This window comes from Carya illinoinensis, chromosome 3 (genome assembly GCF_018687715.1).
Source record: "Carya illinoinensis cultivar Pawnee chromosome 3, C.illinoinensisPawnee_v1, whole genome shotgun sequence".
Classification (NCBI taxonomy): Eukaryota; Viridiplantae; Streptophyta; class Magnoliopsida; order Fagales; family Juglandaceae; genus Carya; species Carya illinoinensis.
This window is the reverse complement of record NC_056754.1, coordinates 15,477,637-15,502,311: the sequence shown is the minus strand read 5'-3', so window position 1 is coordinate 15,502,311 and position 24,675 is coordinate 15,477,637. Positions and strand designations below refer to the sequence as shown.

Here is a 24,675-nt window from a genome sequence, read left to right as displayed (position 1 = left end):
TTTTTCGGTTATGTTGTTGGGACAAATGGGAAATTGTGGACCCTTTGATTTATATTATTCATGGAAATGACTATATGGACATCATTAAGCGTTAGTTGTGGAAAATGATATTGTTTATTATTTTCGAAGTCTTTAAGGATTTTTAGATTTGATGAGAAGCAAGTTTATAAGTGACAGGTAGTAATTCTCCGACCCATACAGGACCGGGGCCTTACATTTGCAGCTATGGAATTGTGTTATTGGAGATCATCAGTCGACGAAAGAGTGTGGATTGAAGTCTACCAGAGGATATAGCTGTTCTTGAAGACTGGGCCTACCACTGTTTCGAGGCTAGCGATTTGGATAAATTAGTCGGGCCAGATGATGAGGTTGACAAGAAACAGTTGGAGAGAATGGTTAAATTAGGACTTTGGTGCATTCAAGATGAGCCATCACTCCGGCCATCGATGAAGAAAGTTCTACTTATGCTGGAAGGAACTGTGGATATTCCAACCCCTCCTAGCCCTACTTCTTTTTTCAGTGTGATCTAGTCTAGGGTAACATTCCACGAACTTTGCCTCGTAGTTTGTACATCGAAGTGTAGCTTTTCCTACAAGTTTTACTTCTAGGTCACATGCAAGAGTCTTTTCATTGCTGCATTTTTCTTGTTCCATGCGATTAGGTGCTTTTTTCTCTTCTTAATTGTTAGTTTTAGTTTCCATTCCGCTTGGTAAAAGTGGCTGTTGTCAATGTCATGTACTGGACGATGCCTCTATGAGTTGTATCAATAAAACTAGGACCTGTTCACCCGGTCGCAATAACTTAATGTTATGGCCCGGCCCGGCCCGGCCCGACCCGACTGGAAAAAAGATTCTAGGAAAAGGCACTTTCCGATGAATTAATACCCTACTACGAGAATTGAATACACCACTGAAGAATCAGCTCTTCCGACCCAACCCCTTTATTTATTAAAAATAATTTTATGATGATGACAATGATGATATTAATTCTATACAAAAAAATGGCAAATGAAGCACAACCCAACTTCATGAATTGATTAGTTTAATTTATATAGCCATTACAAAGCTGCTAGCTGTTGGGAATTTAATTTATCCTTAGAATTGATTAGTTTAGCGAGTGACAAGCAATTTTAATGGATTAAATTGAGATGAAATATCTTTCAAATTAGGAAACTGAGTTCTCAATCTAAATTTGGTCAAAACTAAAATTTTCAAATTGTTTTCAAAAGTGGAAACCTTCACATATCTGAGTTTGGAATCTTTGAGAATTCTCTCATGTTAGCCATTATAATATTTTTGACAAGATGAATAATTTGTTGTGGCATTTACCTATGAATGGACTGATGTTTGCAAGAATCATTACAGTTAAAGAAAAGGCTGCATAATACAATTTACCAATTCCAAATATCCAAACTTGGAGAAGCACCAAACAATACAACATCCCACATCCCGAAAAGGGCAGCAGCTAGGAGTAAAGATGACACAATTCACAAACTCATCAGTTATGATCAGAGTAAGATCCTCTCAATTTCACTTAAAGTGGATGTATCTGTTCAACACAAAACATGAGATCTTTGGTTATCTTACTTTCAGTCCAATACTTTTGACAAACACAATAACCAAAATACTATGATGGTCTTACATTTTCATGTAAGTAAAATCTACTGTCAATAATAGCATATTCAATAGATAACTATTTTCCGTAATTATAGTTCCTATGTAGTGTAATCTTTCGAGGGAATTCTGGACCTACTACGAAAGCCCAACTTCATGAAGATCGCCTTCTTTCCAGCAACTGCAACCACATCAAAAAGGGTTGAAGTATTAGTTTGATATTGCCACCTCATGATTTATCCACAACTTATTGATTGAAGTAATCGACCCACAAAGCAGTAGCAGTCAGCAGTAGAAACAAAGGACATTTCCAGCGTCAAACATGAAGAAAACAGCCAGAACATTTACTTGAAAAAATCCATATTTATCTGAAAAAATTATCAAGTTAAAGAAGATAACAGCCAAATAAAGTTCTAAATAAAATTGTGAAACGCCATAATTAAGGAACTTCATAATCACCAAATAAGTAATTTTCAATCGACTTCATTCAAATTGTTAATACATTATACATAAGCATCAGACCATTACTTGTGTCATTATTTGTGTCACCCTCATCCCCCACGTGTGATTTGGTGGGAGTCGCGACACCGGTGTGATGGCCACATGGGTCACACACCCCATCCCTGAGTGCAACTATGTGTAAACATGAAATATGTGTACAAGTTAAATATACATAGTGGAAAAATTTAAAGGCAGATTCAAGTTACGTACAAGAAAGTTAATGTTTACAACCCAATAAAAAAAAAATCCTCACAAAGTTAATACAATTATCTAACTGATTGAAGTAAAATAAAGGAAAATTTCTCAAATTACAAAATAAGAATACACCAAGTTGTCACTCCTCTGGTGGGGTCGGTCCATCATACTCAAATCTGCCCTCTACATCGAAGGTTTCATGAAATGAAACTGCAGGTGAAAACACCACATGAGATTTTGCAATCTCAGCAAGAAAACACAATCCACAACCAAGCATTTCAATCACGAGGCAAACAACCAACAAAAATAGCAATAATGCGAAAAGATCAAAATACCAATTCTTTATAATTTTACACAGAAAAGGACATCATTTTAACTACAAACGCAAAAAATAACATTTTCATTTAGAAAATAAACATTTGATTATGGTGTGCACCACGGTCTCCCCTAGGGACCATCGGCACACTCTGGCTCCTTCCGTCACAGCACGGATAACGACCGTATATGTGACTTCGTAATGAGCGATGTCTAGCTCTATGCTCAGCAGGTACATAACCAAACATCCTCTAGGCCCCGCTAGCAGAGGGACCATAGAGTCATACCAAGAGCATTACTGTCTTGGATGAGCCTACTATCGTCTGGCGACAGTCTACATGACTCAGTTTTATATGATCCCGAGTGACCAAAAGAGTTCCATTGAGATAATACTTCATTTTGGCTTGGGGTCGTGATATGCACACACCCATAAAATAACTCTAAATCCTTTTACACCAAAACACAATTTCTCAAATTTCACAGAACATCCAAAAATCAGAGCATTTATCAATAATATGCCAAACAAGTATCAACACAAAAATATAGATGCGTGAATAGGCAGAATTGGATGGCATGACAATTTACAAACAACACACTGCTCACATGCAAATATCTCCATTGTTATTAATCCAACCAATACGTAGTTTTCTAACTACGCATGATTCCCAATGCTTCATTCGACTCTTGGCCCACAATTCCATCACCAATAATGGTGTAAAAAAAAATCGGTAAATCGGTAAACCGGACTGGACCAGATCAAACGGGTGGGATCGGTCCAGTCCCGAATTTGGTTCGGTCTGGTACTGGTTTTATTTTTCTTAAAACCGGTCAAAATCGGTACGGTTTTTATTTTTCTTTTTCAAAAACCGGATCGGACCGAATCGGACCGGTTCATATATATATTTTAATTTTTTCTATTGTATATAATTTTTATATATAATATATAATTATATATAAAGTAGTTTTGTGTTATATGATAAATTACTAATTAATATAATATTAAATTTTAAAATCTTATATCATTTTGTTTATTGTATTAATAGTTATACTAATACTATATCACTATATATTATAATATACTATAATACATCAATATATTATATATTATAATATATCTTTATAGTCTATAATACAATTATAATATACTACAATATATTATCACTATAGTATTATTTACTATAATATACTATATTACATATATTATAATATATTATATAATATATATAATATACCACCTTAAAATCAGAAAATCGAACTGAAAACCGGTAAAACCGGTTTAGGAGGGTAACCGACGCATAATTAATTTTAGAAAATACAAAACCGATGCATACCGGTTCGATCCTAAATTTTGTCCAAAACCGGACCAGACCTGACCAGTTACACCCCTAGTCACCAACTACAATAGAAATTTCCCAACACTTTATAGGGCCCTTGGCCTACAAATCCAACACAACCAGACTGCACAAGACAATTTATCACGGCGTTAGAAATTCGAGGTCAGTCTAGAATTTTACTTACTACGCAGAATGAAATTTCTAGATGATCACACGTGCCATCAAAGAGATCTCGTGAGCACACGTGCGTGAGCATCGAAAGGTGGCGGCACGGTGGAGACAATGGTAGTTTTGGTCAAAATAGTGAGATTTACAACCTGAAAAAAATTAGAGGACGGAAGGTATGTGGTGACAATGGGTGGAGGAGGGGATTTTCATGGCGGGGCAGTAGCCATAAAGGGATCTAGCTCACAAGCTGGGTAATAACGGGGAAGAGGAAGTCGGGAATGGGTTAAGGGAGCACTAGAGGTTGGTCAAACGACCACTAGAACATGGCTGAAGGCGGCGGCTTTGGGGGGAAAATTTTCCAAAGGCCATGGGAAGCAGATTGGAGGATGAGGAAGATGGTAGGATACGATTTGAAAGAATGAGAGAAGGCTTTGGAGGTGAGTTGAGCATGGGGATGCACAGCCTATATATAGGTTGTGGAGGGGATGCAAGGTCTATTTATAGGTTGTGGGGTGGTGACCGAGGGACGCAACCATGACTATGATTAGGGAATATGGGCGGTGGAGGAAGACCAAGCTGAACACACATGGCTAACACCGACTAGCCCGCGGCAACGACAAGTAGAGGAAAAATATAAAAGGAGGGAAACGAGACTCATGGGGGAGGCAACAATGGAGGCTTGGATTGGGGGAAGGGGAGGTGGCTGTAGATTGTGGCAGGAGAAGGGGACCATGCCGACATGTGGAGGTGGCCCACTGGTGGTGGATGGCGGCAATGCAGTTGCCACATTGAAAGCCTCACTAGTTTGCAACGTGGCTGGGCACGAGTTGGGCAAGCGAGATGGTGGCAGTAGGTGGAGGACAAGGAGCTCAGGCTAGCTACATATGGTGGTGGTTCGATGGAGGAGGTGGGCGGTGATGTAGGCTGTGGTATGCAAGGGAGAAAATGGAAGAAAAAAAAATTTCAGAGGGGAGGGGGGCATTGCGTGGCTCTAGAGGGGAGAGGAGAAAGAGATGGACTTAGGGTTAAAACCCCAGTCCAAAACCCAGTGTTTAACAATAGAGGGGCTGGAACCCAGTGTTTAACAATAGAGGGGCTAGGCTTGCTTCCAAAGTTTTGAATACCGTACTGGATGCCATACTGGTCAAGGCACTGGAACGAAATATTTCGGTACTGGTATCGTTTCGTGTACCATTTCGGGATAGTCGATATATGAATAAATTTATATAAAAATTATATTCTAAAATAATAGTCTATATATGAATAAATTATACGTAAATACATACATATATATAAATTATAAATGGCCTAGTCTGAAGTGGGGATAAAAAAATGAGCTTGAAGTTTGAAGAAATGAAAAAAAATGTAAAGGCCGAAATACTGGCCGATATTTGGGGCGGTACGAAATAGGTATAATACCTATATCGGACCAGTGGCTGATAAGGCATATACCAGCCATACTGGCCGGTATAGTACGGTATTTAAATCTTTGTTTGCTTCTACTGTGGGCTCACCAGCACTTGGGCTGGCCCGAATTCCTCACTCCTTACGCACCAAAAATTAAACCCACAATAATAATACAAAAATCCCACTAAATAAAAACACACAAACTTGGGTGCTCACAACCACCCCCCTTAAAAGAAATTTTGCCCTTGAAACTTCGGATTCTTAATCCAATAAATGCAAAACAGTTACAAAATACAACCCAACACTTGTTTGAGACAAGAGATACAATCAATAATACTCAAACAAATGTGGGTACGAGTCTCTCATGTCCTCTTCTCTCTCCCAAGTGAACTCGTGAGCCATCGGGTCTCCCCATGAAACCTTCACCAAGGGTATTGTCTTGGACCTTAACTTTTGCCCCTTTCAATCCAAAATTTGAGTTGGCACTTCCTCATAGGTAAGGTTAGGCTATAGTTAGATTCTACCGGGGTCGACAAGCCTTGGCTCTTGCTGCTCAAAACTTTTATTCAGTGACGACACATGAAACACGTCGTGCACATTTGCAAAATGTTCCGGTAATGCAATCCTGTAAGCTACATGGTCAACCTTATCTGATATCTAAAATGGGCCGACATATCTTGGGCTCAGCTTCCCTTTTTTTCCAAATCTCTTAACGCCCTTCATGGGTGAAACTTTCAGATATACCCATTCACCTTCTTCAAAAGACAGGTCTTTTCTCCTAGTGTCAACATAACTCTTCTGACGACTCTGAGCTGCTGACATCTTGTCTCTTATAATTATGACCTAATCCTTCATGTCTAGAACTATTTTTGCTCCAAAAAGTTTGCTCTCACTGACCTCATTCTAGTACAATGACGATCTGCATTTCCTCTCGTATAGAGCCTCATAGGGTGCCATCTAAATGGAAGCTAAAACTGTTGTTGTATGCAAACTCTATGAATAATAGGTGATTTTCCCAACTACCTTTTAAATCCAAAGCACAAGCCCTTGGCATATCTTCAAGTGTCTGAATGGTATGCTCAGATTGGCCGTTAGTCTGAGGGTGATATGCACTGCTAAACTTCAACTTAGTGCCCATTGCAGCTTGCAAACTCTTCCAACAGTGGGATGTAAAGGGTCCCAATCTGATACAATAGACTTGGGTATCCTATGCAACTTGACTATCTCTTTCACATACAGTCTTGTCAACTTTCCCAAGTTGTCCGTGTTCATGACTGGCAAAAAATGGGCACTTTTGCTCAGACGGTCAACAATCACCCATATAGAATTCTTCCCATTGGGAGTCCTTAGCAAACCCAATACAAAGTCCATCGCAATGTCATCCCATTTCCGCTTTGGTATCGAGAGGGGTGAAGGTTACCTGCAGGTCTCTAATGTTCTGCCTTACTACGCCATCATGGGGATGAAACTTGTTCTGGCTCTATTTTCAGTGTTTCCTCCCAACTTTTGTATGACCAAAGCAAACAAGAAAGCAACTATTTCAGAAACCTACTTCCCCTCGCAAGAATTCACATTGGGAAGGAAGTTTTGACTAGTCTTCATTGTCTCCATGAAACACAGAGAGAGGGAGAGAGGGGAAGGAGTAAGTGGTAGGGAGGAAAACAACCAGACATGGGGAAAGGCCGTTGAGGCTATTCTAGGGTTTCGGTACGATTTGGGTGGAGAAGATGAAAGGGGTTCATGGGTTCAAATCGAGTTTGTCAGTTTGTGGGTTAAAATGGGGTTCATGGCCCTTGGGAACCCATGAGCATGGTTCATGCCTCTTGGGTTCAAGGAGAAGACGAAGACCCATGGAGACTTTGTGGAGCCACCGGCTTCGTGGAGAACACGAATAGCTACTAGCTTCGTATAGAAATTTGTCACAATGAATCATCACAACGAATCTGAATCACCACAACCAATCACTGGCTTTGTTGTCCAACTCAGTCAGAGAAGCCACTGGGTTCTTGGGGTCGACAATGGTTGGGAATGGGGATGATGGTTTTGACTGGGATGAAAGGGGGTGGAAGGCTGGCTTTTAGAGGGAAGACTATGGGAATGGGGAATGGGGAAGAGGGAGGGAAGACGATGGGAATGGGATTATCTGATAATGAGGGTCTCGTTTGAATTCGTTTGAATTAAACTGAAAAAATGACGTTGTTTTTATTATGCTACCACGTGGGACACGATGACGCGGGGGTTCCACCATCAGTTGTAAGTAGACTTTTTCAATGAGTAATTGCAATAAGAGGATTTTCCATACAATGAGTAAGAAGTGTATTTCACTTTTTGTTTTGCTTATTTATTATTTTTTTCATTCATCTTTTTCTTACCCTAAAACTTTTTTTTTTTTTTAAAAAAAAATTACAACATCATTAAAAAACACTTCTTTAATCATTACGTAAGCAAAAAAAAAAAAACAAATAGTCGGAACACATTGTTTGGACATTGTGTCGGGACCCCTTGCATTTTCCTTTTCCATAGGTCATGATATTGCTGCATCATGTGTCTTGCAAACTAGATATAGCACCTTTGAAATATTCTACTCAATTGACATTTTCTATCAGTGATGGAGACACCTAAACTCACCACCCTTTCATTTTCTATCCACCACTTTTCTGGTGAATTCTAAAGAACTTATTTACCCCACTCTACTAAACACACCACTTTATTTTTTTTAATAATCATGATTATTGCCCCTTAAATCTAAAAGACTTCCCAATTCAAAGGCTGAACAAGAAAACTTCTTAAAACTGAGCACAAATGGACACTCCTCACTAAAATGATTGTAGGAATATAGGAAAGAGTCCACAAGAATCATCAATTAACAAGATATAGACAACATCAAAATACCCACCCACATTGCTGAAACCAAAATAAAACTGAATTGCGAGATTTAGTAGTAAAGCAGCAGAATTACGGACTACTGCATGGTGGAAATTAGTGGTTGGAAAAGCACCATTTGGAGTTTTGAACACGAAAAAAACAATAATAATAATAAAAAGAATTTTTCCATCGAAGCTAAAAAGGATAAACCCTTTTTGTCCATGATCACTTTGTGTTTTGATTTCTTTAATCTTTTGTATGGGATTTTAGGCTTAGACCTTCGATCAGTGAGGCCCCAACTATTTAGCTGCTAGTTTTGATCCCTAGTTAATAACTACAGGGCCTATCGATACCGATGGTACCATAAACTAAATTATCATGGTTCATTCAAATTTCTTTTGACCTAGCTTCCTTCGTATGTAACTCTTACAAGTATTCTTGCATCTAGTTTTTACAAGCTACCAACATCTGATGAATCATTTCAAAACACCGTACAAATCAAAACCCTAACCCAAATAGTTAAGATAATCCTTACCTGAGAGAGTGAAGATGTGACTAAGAGTGAAGATGCAATTGAGAAAGCGACAGAGACTGGAGCTCGACAGTCGAGACTGCGTATGAGAAAGGAGTTGGGGGTCAGGACTTGGGAAAATGAGAGAGTGAAGAATCAGAGATGAGACTCATGGAAGACCCAATTCAAGAAAGTGGAATGTTACACAACAAATATCCTTATCACCCCCCTCAAGCTAATTGGAGGTGGAGGCAAGATGGTGAGCTTAGAGCGAAGGAAAACAAATTGAGAATGAGACACACTCTTAGTAAAGATATCAACCAATTGCAGATAGGAAGGAACATGTTTGACCTGTAGAAGTCCAACAGCAACTTGTTCCCAAATGAAGTGATAGTTTAATGCAATATGTTTAGAATGAGCTTGTGAGATTGGATTGGCAAACATGAAAATAGCACTCTTATTGTCACAGAGAATAGTAGCAGGTACTGCAAGGTTGATGTCGGGGTCATGAAGGAGATAAGTGAGCCATATACTCGAATTATGCATTAGAGAGAGAGACCGTTGGTTGTTTCTTTGCACTCCATGAAATGAGATTGTTGCCCAAAAAAATAGCATAGCCTAAAGTGGAGCACCTGGTGTTGGGGTAGTCAACCCAATCAGCATTATAGTAGGCTGAAAGATGAGGAGAGCTATGAGAGGAGATGTTAAGGCCAAGATGAATGGTGCCCTTTACATACCGAAGGATCCTCTTAACAGCTCTGAAGTGATCTTCAGTTGGAGAGTGCATGAACTGGCAAAAGGTGTTGACACTACGAGCCAGATTAGGGAGAGTAATAACTAAATACTGGAGTGCACCCACAAGAGAATGAAATTTGGTAGGATTAGAGAAGGCAAAGCCGGTGGCAGAGAGATGTTGTCCTAAAAGCATGGGAGTTACAATGGACTTACAGTTAGTCATGTTGGCTTTAGCAAGTAAATCAAAAGCGTATTTGGATTGACCGAAGAGCAAACCAGCAGAGGCATGTTGAACTTCAATACCCAAGAAATATGAAGTTGGCTAAGGTCTTTCATGGAGGATTCGTTTCCAAGATGAGTGATGAACTGCTTGAGCAAAGTGGAGTTGTTGCCTGTGATGACAATGTCATCTATGTATAAGAGGAGATATATAGTTAAAAGTGGTTGATGATAAAAAAATAAATAAATAAAGAGGAATTGGCTCGGCTGCTAGAGAACCCAAACTGACGTAAAAAATGACTAAAGGGATGAAACCAAGCTCAAGGAGCTTGTTTCAATCCGTAAATAGCTTTGTGGAGATGGCATGATAATGGGGATAGTATAACTAGGAGCTTGATCCATGTAAACTTCTTTATGAAGAGAATTGTGAAGAAATGAATTCTTCACATCGAGTGGGCGAAGAGGCCAACCAGCAATGGTAGCAAAGGACAATATGAGTTGAACAGTAGTTGGTTTTACCATTGCACTGAAGGTCTCATCAAAATAAAGGCCAGGTAGCTGAGTGTAGTCTTTGAAAACAAGGCGAGCCTTATGCCTGTCAAGAGAACCATCAGTATAAAGCTTGCTGAAGAAAACCAACGGTAGCAAACAACATTCTTCTGAGAAGGGCATGAAACTAAGTGCTAAATTTTGCTGGCTTGGAGAGCTTGCATTTCGTCATTAAGGGTAGCAAGCCACTCAGGGCGTTTAGATGCATATTTGAAGTTGAATGGTTATTTAAGATTAAAAGGTAGTGAAAAAATTCAGAGCAAGGAAGAGTGGTGTGAACAGGGTAGGCTTTAGGTTTAAAAATACTGGACTTGGTCTGTGTCATCATGGGATGAGAATTTCCAGGAGGGGTGGAAGAGGCTAGGGCTGCAATGGGAGGAGGAGAAGTGGTATCAAATATTGGCGGAGTTAAAGTGGCGGATGTGCTTGAGGGAAGAGTAGACAATGGTAGAGTAACAAGAGGCGGCGAAGGGATGTGATTATGAACATCAATTGCATAGGGGAGACATGGAGAGAAGGATGAGTTGGAGTGTGGGGCAGAGATGGAGGAAGAATTTGTAGAAAAAGAATAGGAGGAAGCAAGAGAAGGAGTGTAGGCTCAAGAAAGCAGAAAAAATCAGAGAGAGTGTGAGGATTGGTGGGAGACATGGTCGCAAAGGGAAAGATAAATTCGTCAAAAGTGACATGTTGTGATATGAAGACTTGTTGGGTGTGAGGGTTGAGACAATGGAAACCTTTGTGGAGTGGGCTATAACAGATGAAGATGGAGGGAGAACTTTTGGGAAATAGTTTATGAGCTGCATAGTCATCAAGTTAGTAGATTTAATGGGGTTGTTAGCTAAATATTGGTTTGCATTAATATTTGCCTATACCATTGCTAATATTCTTAGTATCCTCCATCTAGAGCTTTCTTAACTGAAATCTCTCTCTCTTTGGAACCTTTGTCATAAACCATTGCTGAAGGGGAGGGAGGAGCTTGCTCCTCCTCCTCATCCTCTACATAGTAGCCTTTTCACTTTGTTTCACCAATTTGTCACCGGTTTTTTGTTATTTTTTCCACTAGATCAGAAATGTCTAATATGTCACTTTCCGGTTGTCAAATTGCCACACACACCCTACCATTGTGCTCGCTAGCTGCTAATTTTCAAAATCCTGATGGATGAGCTGCCGAATTACCATTATGTGATTGGCATGCGTTGCCCTATACGTGCAGGTTTTTATGCATCAGTGCGCTTTCTGGCCTCCTACCACCACACGAAACGATACAATTGGACTCTCCACCTCTAGGTCCTTTGGATCTCGACCCCTCTGTTCCATCCTTGCCAGCGTGTGTAGCACAGATGCTGGCTTCGTTGCATGTTTCTCCTAAAGGCCGCCAATAACCCAGACTATCTAGTTCTAGCCATCTAGTTATGTTGTATACAACTTTTCCCAAGCGAGAATCTAGGGAGAAAAGGATGTGAAGATCTTCGTCAACGATTCCAGAACATATGGTTGCAGTGCTTCTTTGGTGGATGCGGATCATAAGCGCACTCGACAAATTCACCAATTTGATTTCATAACCGCTATTGTAGTGATCCCCTCCTTAGCTTGGACAAGGTACAAGGGGCTGAGTCTAATTTATTGGTCCCATTGCCCATTTATTTTTAATTTCTATTGTATGCACTGCAATTTTTGTAAAGGAGTGTTTGCCGGGTCCCCAGCCCTCTACTTTTATATTCTCTTTTAATTCAAAGCAAGTTTGCTCAAAACAATTATAAAAAAAAAAAAAAAAAGTTAGATTTATGCGTGCTAGTTATAAATAATTATCCATTTTTTATTCTTTCTAGCCTAGTAAGCCTTACTTTTATATATAAATGAAATTACTTGTGTAATTTAAAAAAATAGAAAATGGCACACACACACACACACACACACACACACACACACACACACACACACACACACACACACACACACACACACACACACACACACATATACACACACACACATATGTCCATCTCAAATAAAATAAAATAAAATAAAATTTAAAAAAAAAAAACATTCTCCAAGAGTTGGGAATGCAAGTTCTTACCTATTTAGAAGTGAATCCACATTCCCTTCAAATTACGATTGGAATGGGATTCTAGATTTTCATAAACATGTACATTTGTTTCCATAATTTTATTCAAACAGGATAATCAATCAAGGATTAATCATCAAAATATAGAGACATGAATTAGCAATTTCAATAGGGTAAAAAAGATGTCCTCTCCTTCCGAGAAGGGTGAGGTTTCGTAGCTTTCCTCTGAACAAGCTCTAGTCCCTTAGACTTTAGTCTTAACAGGTCTTTAGGGATGGCAGAAGAATTAACAAGGACATGGGAAAGTGTAACACCTACAAGAGAAGAAATTCAAGTGATCGCATTATCAGAAGATGTTGTCAATGTCTCTAAATCTAGAGGAAGGCACTGCTTATTAGCCTTGATCATAAATGAGAAAGCAGTGAATAAAGAGGCATTCAAATCAACACTGGCCAAGATTTGGAACTCAGTGGGATGAGTTACTTTCAAAGAGGTGGGAGAGAACATATTTCTTGTAGGATTTCAAAATGTTTTTGACAAGGAAAAGTCCTACAGGGAAGGCATTGTCTTTTGATAGACAATTGGTTAGCTTCCAGGAATTTCAAGGAAGTCTACCACCTAATGAGATTCAATTCATGTATGAACCTTTCTTGGTTCAATTACATAATCTTCCTTTAGTTGGCATGACAAAGGGAGATGGGTGAACTCATTAGTTCAGCCATCGGTAATATCCTCTTGGTGGGTGTTGATAATGAGGAGCTTGGTCGGGGAAAATTCTTGAGAATTAGAGTAGACCTTGTTATCTCCAAACCTTTGACTCATGGTTGATTATTAATATTGGTGACAATGAGATCAGTGAACTCTTCAGTGGTTTCTCATGACCAATATGGGCAATGGATGTTTCAAACCACTCTTCACGTACGTTTCAAACGTACTCCATCAAGGGATATAAGGCAGGGCGATCCACTATCACCCAACCTATTCATCCATTTCTTAGACACTTTTAGTAGCCTTCTCAAGAAAGCTGAAGAGTGAGGTTTGATTATTGGCTTTCCAATGGCCAGAGGGTAGGTTCATATTAACCAATTACTTTTTTCCAGATGATAGCTTGCTTTTTTGCAAGGATGTCTCATTGGAATGGAGTAGGCTATTCAATCTTCTAGACTCTTATGGGAAAACCTCGAGTCAAAGATGGAATAAGGACAAGACCTAAATTTACTTTAGCAAGAATACAAGAGAAGAGACAAAAGGTATCATCACCAGCATAGTAGGTATTAGATAAGGTGAGAACCAAACTGTGTAAGGATATCTTGATCAAGTTCTTCCAAAGGTGTAATTGATAAGGGGAGAACTAGACTAAGTAACTGGAAAATAGAATTTCTCTCTCAAGCAGGTAATGAAGTTTTGCTTCAATCAGTAATCCAAGCAATTCCTACATATTGCATGGGAACTTTAAAACTTGCGAAGCACCTGCTTCAGGAACTTGATAAGATTATGAAGAACTACTGGTGGGGTCACCAAGCTTAGGAGCATAAAATCCATTGGGTTAGTTGGGATCAAATGAGGAAGGCAAATAACTTAAGAGGTCTTGGGTTTAGGGATTTTGAGAACATTGTAATGCTAGCAAAGCAATGTTGGAGACTTATACAGAACCCACACTCACTAATAGCATAGGTTTTTACAGCCAAATACATCCCACATGTTGCGTATCTAAAGCAAAACTAGGAACGAATCCTTCCTATATATAGCAAAGTATGTTGGCTGCAAGACCTCTACTTGAAAAAGGCTTATTTTGGAGAGTAGGCAATGGTGACATAGTTAGTATCTAGTTTGGTAAACACATTCCTCAACCTTATTCTTTCAAGCCCCAAAGCTTAATCAAATTCCTCCATGAAGATACAAAAGTTGCACCTCTTATAGACACAGACACTAAACAATGGGAATGTTCAAGGCTAGGCATTCAAGGATATGGTGGAAGCAATGTTTGGTAACTTAACTAATGAGGAAATGGAAGAGTTGGCATTGATTTGTTGGAAGATTTGGGCAAGAAAGAATAAATTTGTCTTCAAGGCAAAATTCACTTACCCTAACAAACTAGTGCAACAATCTAAGGATCAATTGCAAGAGCTCAAACAGCTTGAGCAACCCACCAAAAATTCTATTGGAAGACCAAAGGATGTGAATGAAGACTGGGGGGCTCTTCCTCAGGGTCCCCTTCAAATAAATTGGGATGCTGCATTTGATAAAGTTCATTGTAAGGTTGGAATTGGGGAAATGATCCGTGACTGGGAAGGTGCAGTGCTTAGGCCTGTTTATCCAGGTTCCGACCCGAAAATCCGGGTAGACCCAACCCGGAACCCGAACTAGGTTAGCCCGGGTCAAAAACGGGCTAGAACCCGGATGAATCCGGATTTTACAAATCCTTTTTTTTTAAATAAAAATAAAAAAGCCCATATAAAAGCCTAAATGTATCCAATATTTTCACAGCTCTGATTTTTTTATAAAAAACAAAAGAATAAATTTGATTGTGCACTTTAGAGGTTGAAAAATATCATCAACTCCTATATATCAAAGTTCCACTTAATTTGCCTAGCAATAAAAATTCATGTAAAACAAAACAAAAAAAAATCTAAGATTCATCTATGCAAGTATGCATGCATTACAATACAATCCACTATATATTATATTATTTGTTATTTGTACAATACATTACGAAATACTAAATTACAATATAGGAATTACAAAATCAGTGATTTAATTTCCACACCAAATCGCAACCTCAAAGTGATTGGCCTGAAAGTGATCCTGCAAAAAACAAAATAGAATGAAAAAGCAATCAACATTCTCATCAAAACATTATAGATCTAACCCAGAATTTCATAGAAACATGGTTAAGCATATAGATTTATTCTCTATTTTTTGTGTCTAGACACGTTTGAATAGAATACCTATGTGGGCTGCAGGCATCTTAGGATTTATGGTTGAGACTTGCAACATGAACTCTGTAAATTGAATAACTTTATTACACTCTTGACAACAGTTTTCAGGAATCCAATTTCTGATACCATGCCATAAGAGGCATTGATGATTCTGATCAGACACGATACCTTCAGCCAGTCAGTGCATGCAAAAATACAAAAGTACTGTGAAATAAGTAGATGTTGACTCATGAATAAGCACTCCATCTATTCACATGGACCCTGAGTGGCACAAAATTGCAGCTCTTTCCATAAATGATCTCATTTTCTTAAGAGAATGCATATGCCCAAAAACCATCATTATCATTGATCTATGTGATTTTCAAGACCATCACTACTACTGTTGAGGATTCTATCAAACATGCATATTTACACATATTAAACTTTGTTTTCCACTTTATGAGTTGGGTCTCTACCTATATTTGTAAGAAGGACAGTCCATTTTCTAACCTCATGATTTACACAGCTTTGGGCTGTCTTAATATAAGCAGATAAGTTCTTTTAATCAAAGAAATCTTCACGCTTATCTTAGGAACAGAAATGGAGATCACTGGGTAGCTCAAACATGAAGTACTTGGTTGATATTCCAAATATCAACGGCTATAATACAATCACTAAATGCACCCCATTCACATCTGATCACTGCAAAGCCCTTAATAAAAAAATAAACATGTTTCTCTTGTCAACCACTAATCATGTAGAATGGGAAAATTAATAATGTAACCTAAATAATTGAAGCTTAGGGCATAATCATGTTGAGGTTATCCTTTATAGTGGAGTGGGAAGTTGACCCTTTCTGCTACGTTTTAATATTAGGAAACAAAGAATTGTTAATGAAGTTAATAATTGTATAATGAACTTGGTAGTGATGGAGCTAGGTAGAAATATTTTTTTATTTTTTCTTTCCCATGCCAGTATGATTATAAGTTGGGAGATTCCCTCATTTTTGTCCTTTCAGCCACAAAAAAAAATATATATATATATATATATATGAAAAGAAGGAAAAAGGGAGAGAAAAAAATACCAATATAATTCAAGAACTAGGGAAACTGAGATGCAGCCTCCATTTAACATTTGAAGATAGTGTAGTACTGACTTAACGACGAAAACAAAGCATGGTGCATGGAAATAGAGGAACTTACCAGATAACTACGTTTTTCTCCAATAAACTTCAAGCTAACTCATGATTCAAACATTAAATACAGTGCTTGAGCTATAAAAAAACATCAAAGGATTCGATCCAAGGAAGTTTTCACAAAGCACAAAACAGAGGAAAGTCCAACCAGAACTCTAGCCTCCACCGATCACAAAACCAAAGATGTTCGAACCATTTCAATACTAGCACATAGATTCATAGAAATCTCCAACATGAAATAAATGAATCTGTGGCTAGTATTGGAAATCTTTACTGAACCAGAAATCAATCTAGATCTCAACCCTTTTTTACCAAAAACCCAACTTTTTTTTGCCTCCCAACGATAAATCTCACTCTTAACCAAAACTTGTCTCCATTTCGCTCCATGAGGAAAAATAGGAACCAAACCCAAACAAAAAAAAGAAACCTTTACTCCTAATAATACTAAACCTTTACATCTAAGGTTGAAGAATGAGAAAAAAAAATTACAAAAGGACTGGGATCTTACTTGAATGACCAGTGAGAACCAAAAAAATGCCCAAATGAAGATAGAAATGGAGAGGCTTACTGGGTCTAGAAGGCTCAGATGGATGTCGGTGTGAGATGGGTTTGAGAGCTTGATGGGTATGCGTGTGTTGGTGGGCGAAGAGAGGGGGGGTTGAGATCATCATGGTGGCGGCTAGGGTTTCGTAGCTAGGGTTGAGAGAGAGAGGGAGAGAGAGAGAGAGAGCAGATGAAAGAAAGTGAATTGGGGGGGAGGGAGACGTAGGGCATCGCAGGTGAGATATGGCACTAGTGAGGTCTGAAGAACGAAGGAATCGAAGGATACGGCGGCTAGGTTTCTTTCGCCTGTAAGAGAGAGAGAGAGAGAGAGAGAGAGAGAAGACGGGATACGACAAACGAGAGTAGTGAGGCTTATATACAAACCCCATTAACCGAGTTATGAATATGGAACCCGGGTTTCATACCCAAATCCGGACCGGATAAATCCAATTTTAATGATGCGGGTTCCGGCCCGAATTTAATCCTAGCCGAAACCCAGAACCGGAATTCGAGTATACAGGTTCCGGACCAGGCCGGAAAAAAATCCGGCTCGGATGAACAGTCCTAGCAGTGCTAGCAACTTTGAGGATGAAATGTAATTTGTTTCCTAATCCTCTCCTAGCAGAATCTCTTGTAGCTCTTTAGGCAGTTATGTTTTTTTGCAAGGATTTGGGATTTTGGAATATTATACTAGAGGGTGATGCACTTTAAATTGTACAGGGGATTAAGAGTACAGAGGAACAATGGAATTGCATTGGAATGATTGTGTCAGAAACTAGGACTTTATTGGCATCTTTTGATCAATGGTCGGTTAAGCATATTGGAAGAGAAAAGAATAAAGCTGCTCACGTCTCAAGAAAAAAAGCATTAGGCATTACTGATACTCTTATTGAACTAGAGGACATTCCTCATTGTATACAATTTCTTACATATATAGTGTTTTATCAATCAAGTTTGTTTTTTATCAAAACAATCTTCATAATATGGAGGGACTCTGACCAAACGTGCATTAAAGAGAACCATCCTATATGTATGAGAAGTCTAAGAGCGTAACAACCCAAACATATCTAAGTTAAACCATTTGAAATAAATTAACTTAAATAAGAGGGCTATCTTTAGAATGGCACTTTGAAATTTGAACGAACAAATGAACATTCTGCTGGGTTTCCAACAAATTTATGACCATGCACACAATATGTTGGATAATCAAAAGTTGCGCGCATGTAGTCTTCATTTTGTTTTTGAGGGATAGTAGCTTTCAATTCTATAAATGCATACTATTGTCTCATAAAATAGAGCAAGATATACATCAAATAATATATGACGAACTAGTAGTGAAGGGGATAAAATATCCTAGGCCCAGATAAACTAAGCCCAACCCATCGAAGGGCCCCCGCTAGAAGACAACAAAAGGAGAGAGGAAAGAAGAGACAAGAAGGAGACAAAAGCTGTGGAAGGATAGGGTGTCAGAAGGAAAAAAGAGCATGTGACATAAAGGAGGGGAGATGTGACATAAAGTAAAAAGGGGTAGAAAATAAAAGGGAGGGAACCAGGGGAGATGCGCGCATGTAGTCTCCGCAAGCTTCATTGAACATCCGAAGTACTCTTTGGCATTATGAACTGAGAAGTGGTCATTTTCAGATCTCAAAAACATTTCATGGCAAGTACAACCAAGTTGGGTGCTGGCCCTTTGCTGTTCAATAAGGTCATTAGCTTCCTTGGCAAGCTCTAAATGTTTTTTCTGAAAGCAAAAACAATGTAGAGAAGTTCAATTCTCAAGTTATCATTGATAAATTTTTACAGTTGCCATTTTCTCCAATTATTCCACTTTTTACCCAAATGAATTAGTGATGCAAATTTGCAATCTTAGTTCACGAAGTATGAGCAAGAAAGGAAACCCTAGGGGCAGTTTCCTCCAAAACCGCCCAACTTAATTATCTTTCTTTTATCTGGAACCAAACAGAAGCGATTTCCTTTTCCTCATATTTTCCATAGAAACTCCACACAAAAAAAAAAAAAAAAAAAAAAAAAAAGAGAGAGAGACTCCACCCAATTGAACCGAGTACACCGATTAGTCTCAACACAACCAACTTCCCATACTTTCCACTCTCGAACTCTCCCAATCCAAACACTCAAAACATGGAAAAAATCTCTATCCCAGTTCCCACTTTCCCACCCTGCACAAAATTTAGCCCAGAAACAAAATACCTAAGAAGATAGAGCATTGATGAGTGTGCGAAAGTACACTCTAAATATCTCATTATTGGATTAAAATGCTAAAATTTGAATAGAAATTATTGGAATTAATGCGTATTCTTAAATTGAATTTCTATTTACGTTGGGATACTTCTAAACAATTTTTTATGTTTAATTTCAAAGTTTATAAAAGAGCAAGTCAAGCCCAGTCAAATTCAAAGGAGGACATTCATGGGGTTTGAGAGCAATTTGGAAGAAAAGAAAAAGAAAAAAAAATCACAAAAGGAAACCACAAGAAGTCCAAATCCGAAATTTGCTAGGAGACAGTCTCGGCATACTTTAGTCTTTTCACTGTAACTGTTTACTCACATATCAGATGGATGCGATTCTTAATGAATTAGAAAGCTACCTTAAAGGGCTATAAATTTTTCTCTAATAAGGATTTCCAAATTCAAACTCCTGAAGTACATACATGGCTTCCAAGATGAGTCCTAAAATTTAAGCATTTTTTTTTATGCTGAAATTATGAAGACATTAGGCTTTCTTTCCAACCCTATATAAGCATATCATTAGCACAAAATAGAGAGGGGGAAAGGCACAAGAGGCAGACTTGAAGAGAGGAGAAAATTACTTCTATGGCCACCATTCGCTTTAGCTTTTTATGGAGATTTTTGTTGTCCAGTATATTTATAGGTAACTAAATTCTCAAGTAGCACTACGGATGAACTTGCACATAAGATGGCATTTCTAATTTATTTTTAATTCATGTATTTGATTTTCATTTACTAAAATTCTTTTGTTTTATCATTCTCAATTTATTGTTGATGATTTCTTCTCTGAATAATCATATAATTTATTCTGTTTATGGATTCAATCATGCTTTTTTTATTGAATAGATTAGTTCTTTGATTATGTTTGGATCAATTATTTATCTATATTGATTTAGTTTTTTGCTACAATATCGCTCCCTGAGTATATTGTTGTTATTGAATTTTCTCAATAGGGATAGTAATTTACGTATTTTAAAAGTGGTGAATGATTTTTCAAAGGGTTACATTTGATTTAATTTTGGTTTATAAATCTATACCTTCCGATTGGGAATTTCAAGAATTTAGTTCCTAATTGAGTTATCTAATGAATTAAGAATAATTAAAATACTGGATTTATGCAAGGGATTCCGGACGCTCTACTGTTCGTCAAATTTGAGTACTTTTTCCTTTAATCACTTTGCTTCACTTTAATTTGCAGTTAAAAATAATCTTTGTTCTCCATTACTTATTTAATATTTTTCTATAGTTTATTTGTTCATTTTGCTATTCTTTTAAATTGTCTCTCTGTGGAATCGACACCCCAAAGCTGTGCTATAACTACCGTGTTATTCTTTGGACGTAATCAAATTTTGGCGCCGTTGCCGAGGAGATGGTAGAAGAATTGTGAGATAGTTTTTCTTTTCAGCAGTTTGTAAAGGCGGTAACTTCGTTCCCACTTTTAACTTGCTGCATCTTTATTTTATTTTCTTTTTCTTTTTGTAGTTTTTTTTTTTTAGTGTTGCATTTTTTTCTACCTTGCATGCACAGGTATAGAGACGCCTTGGGTCGGTTTGCTTGTAGACCTGTGTTAGAGTCAGACTCGGAGTTTAATTTTTCTAATCATTTGTTTGATAATTTTTCTAATTCTGAGGAAATGAGTGAACACGGAGATCAACCCACTAGGACCCTTCATGATTACCTCCACCCTACATGCACAGCCACACCATCATGCGTCATATTTCCAGCTAATACTCGCCAATTGGATTTTAAAACAGGGATGATACAGTTACTCCTTACTTTTCATGCCTTGGAAAATGAAAATCCATATGTGCTCATTAGGGAGTTTGAAGAAGTAGTTGCGACTTTTCATAGTCAAAAGGTAACTGATGACATTGTGAGACTTAGGTTCTTTCATTTCTCTTTGAAGGATAGAGCTAAGAGTTGGCTATACTCATTGAGACCACGATCTATTGGGTCATGGAATGAGATGACTCAGGTCTTCTTTAATAAATACTTTTCTCAATATAAGACCAATGCTTTAAAAAGGCAAATCTCCACCTTTATACAAAAGGACAGTGAGACTTTGTATCAGTCTTAGGAGAGATTTAAGGAGCTATTGAGTATGTGTCCGCACCATGGGTATGAGAATTGGCGCTTAGTGAGCTATTTTTATGAGGGACTTACACCTAGAGAGCCTCAATTTGTGGAGATGATGTGTAATGGTGAGTTCTTACAGAAAGATCCTGATGAGGCCATAGAATACCTCAATGAGCTTGCTAAAAATGCTCACACTTGGATTGGACCTAGTGCTACTAAGAGCAAAAATAGGTCACGGCCAGTAGGAAACCTAAATGGTGTTGGAATTTACCATTTCAGGGAAGAGGATAACCTAAGGGCTAAGGTTGAGATGCTCACTAAGGAGCTAGAGGTGTTGAAGAATAAAGACTTAAAGCCAACACACATGACTAATCATGCAGAGTCTTTTGGACCATGTTTTGTGTGTGGCGGGGTAGATCACCTTGCCCAAGAGTGTCCCACATTTGCTAAGATGAGAGGGATGTATGAGGAACAATGTAATGCCTTAGGTATGTACAAGAAGCCTTTTACACCTTTCTTTGATACCTATAATTCGGGGTGGCGTAATCACCCCAATTTTAGCTAGAAGTCTGAAAACCAGCCACCTGCACAATCCCCTAGATCATATCCTGCACCATATCATGCACCTTCATCTTCTAGGAGTCCTTTAGAAGACACTTTGCATGCTTTTATTGAGGCACAGGGTAAGACTAACCAAAAGTTTGAATCTTTGATTACACCGGTTATTGAAGAAAATAAGGATATTAAGAGCCAAGTGTCCAAATTGATGAGCTCCTTGAGTGTGAATGAGCGAAGTAAGTTTCCTTCTCAAGCTCAATCCGTACCTCATGGTCAACACATGGCACAAGAGAATTTGAAGGATGTGAATGCCATTGTGACATGAAGTGATAAGTCATTACACATCGCAACAACGAACAAATCAGAGGATGTGAAAGAGGATCAAAGCAATAGTGGTGCCGAGTTGCCCCAAGAAGCCGAGGTAATAAAGAGCCCAGTTAAGGTACCATTTCCTCAAGCTTTAAAATTGAATAAGCGAACTTTGGATCCTAACAATGAAATCTTGGAGAATCTCAAGCAGGTAAAAATTAACCTCCCTCTTTTGCATGTTATTAAACAAGTTCCTACTTATGCAAAAGTTATTAAAGATTTGTGTACAGTTAAGAGGAAGCACCATGTTAAGAAGACAGCATTTCTAACAGAGTAAGTTAGTGCTCTAATTGAGCAGCAAATTCCTCCTAAGTATAAGGATCCTAGTTGTCCAACGATTGCATGTAGTATTGGGAATCATGAGTTTGGACAAGTCCTACTAGATTTAGGAGCTAGTGTTAATTTGATGCTTATTCCATTTATTTGCAGCTTGGATTGGGTGAAATTAAGCCTACTTCTGTTGTACTTCAGTTGGCTGATTGTTCAATTAAGAAACCGAGAGGGATAGTTGAGTATGTTTTTATCCAAATTGACAAGTTTTATTGTCCTGTTGATTTCTTAATTTTGGACACTCAATCAGCTGTTGAGTCTAACTCTAAAGTTCCTCTCATATTAGGTACACCTTTTTCTTGCTACGGCTAATGCACTTATAAATTGCAGGAATGGGTTGATGAAGGTATCTTTTGGAAACATGATCATAGAGGTCAATATTTTCCATATTGAGAAACAGCCAACAGATGACGAGTGCCACCAAACGTACATGATTGACGCACTCATCGACAAGGGAGTTCACACAACTCATGATTTTGATCCCCTTGAATATTCCCTTGTGAATTCTGAGTTTGATACTATTAGTGATTCATCTGATGTTATTGATATTTGTGCTATTTTTGATGAAACTCAGGATTATGGCACACGTGCTTGGCAACATAAATTTGAGGAGTTGCCTTGGAAAACATATTCTTGTAAGTATGAAAGCACCAAGAGTTAAATTGAAACATTTGCCTAAGCCTAAAGTCTATAAGGTTAAAATGAAAACGTTTCATGATAAAAATATTCTTAGGAAGAGGTTTGAACCTAATGACTGAATATACTTATAAGATTTTGGATTTCATAAGCACCCAGGAAAACTTCGATCTAGGTGGACTGACCCATTTGTAATGAAAAATATTTTTGAAAATGGGGCTGTAGAAATAGAAGATCCTAAGGATGGTCGGATCTTTAAAGTAAATGGTCAATGCCTTAAAGTATTAATTGATAGGTAAGTTCCGGAAGTGGAAGACATTCCACTTATGGATCCAGTCTATCAACCTTGACCACACCATCCATGTATGTTTTTCTTTGTTCTATTTTTGTTTTCTCTTATTTTCTTTCTTTTCCTTTTTGTTTGCTATTGTTTTCTTTGTTTTTGTTTGTAGGTTAGTTTTATTCTATCAGTTCAGGTTACCATCTTTGGTGCATAGTGAGCTACCCACGTCACTCATCAGATATATTCTACCGTTTTCAGTTACTCCCTATTCAATTTTGATTATTAAACATTAAGGACAATGTTTCATTTAAGTTGGGAGGTGGTGGTGCAAATTAAATATTTAAAATGCTTGTTGGAACTCTGTGGCATATTTTCATGTGTCAATTTTTTTTAATTTGCATCACACGTGCATCATTTTCACATGTGTACTCATTCTCATTCATAACCATTTTCGTGAATTCACCAAATCTACCATAATCATTTTTGCTGAAGCATTCACAGAACCCTTAATGCACTCATCCAAGTTTTGTGGTAAGATGGTGGTTTGACATATGTAGCTAGAGAACTCTTTTGCTTAAATATTCATGTGAGTTTTTGAGAGGATTGAGAGTCTACAAATGCAGTAAATTGTGATAAACATTCATTGATCTGTTGAATTGGGCACTTCTTTTGAGAATATTATTACATGGTTTGTGGTAAGATGGTGAATATACTTGGGAAATGACGAAGGTCAACTTAGGATTAACGTTTGAGCCTTTCAAGATATCCCTTTCCATCATAGACCCCTAGTAGCCAACTTTGAGCCAATAAACACATGTAGCTTTTTCTTTTCATATATCCATATCATTAATGCCTCTCCACATTGAAGTATAACCTATACACTGATTTTCTTACCCTTTTTACTTCCAAGTGTATACTAGGTGTGGAATTTGCATTTTCTTTCTTTTGTTTTATCAGTGTCAATTAAAAAAAAAAGAAAAAAAAAAAGAGAAGAGTAAAAGTTGCAAAGTTTTCAATTGAGTGAGCTTCAAAGGCAAAAAAAAA

The 24,675-nt window shown here is 37.9% G+C and overlaps 1 pseudogene; it reads left to right on the top strand.

Annotated features, from left to right (window-relative positions):
• Positions 1 to 805, top strand: part of LOC122304544 — a 35,970-nt pseudogene extending 35,165 nt beyond the window's left edge.
• The last annotated feature ends 23,870 nt before the right edge of the window (positions 806 to 24,675 follow it).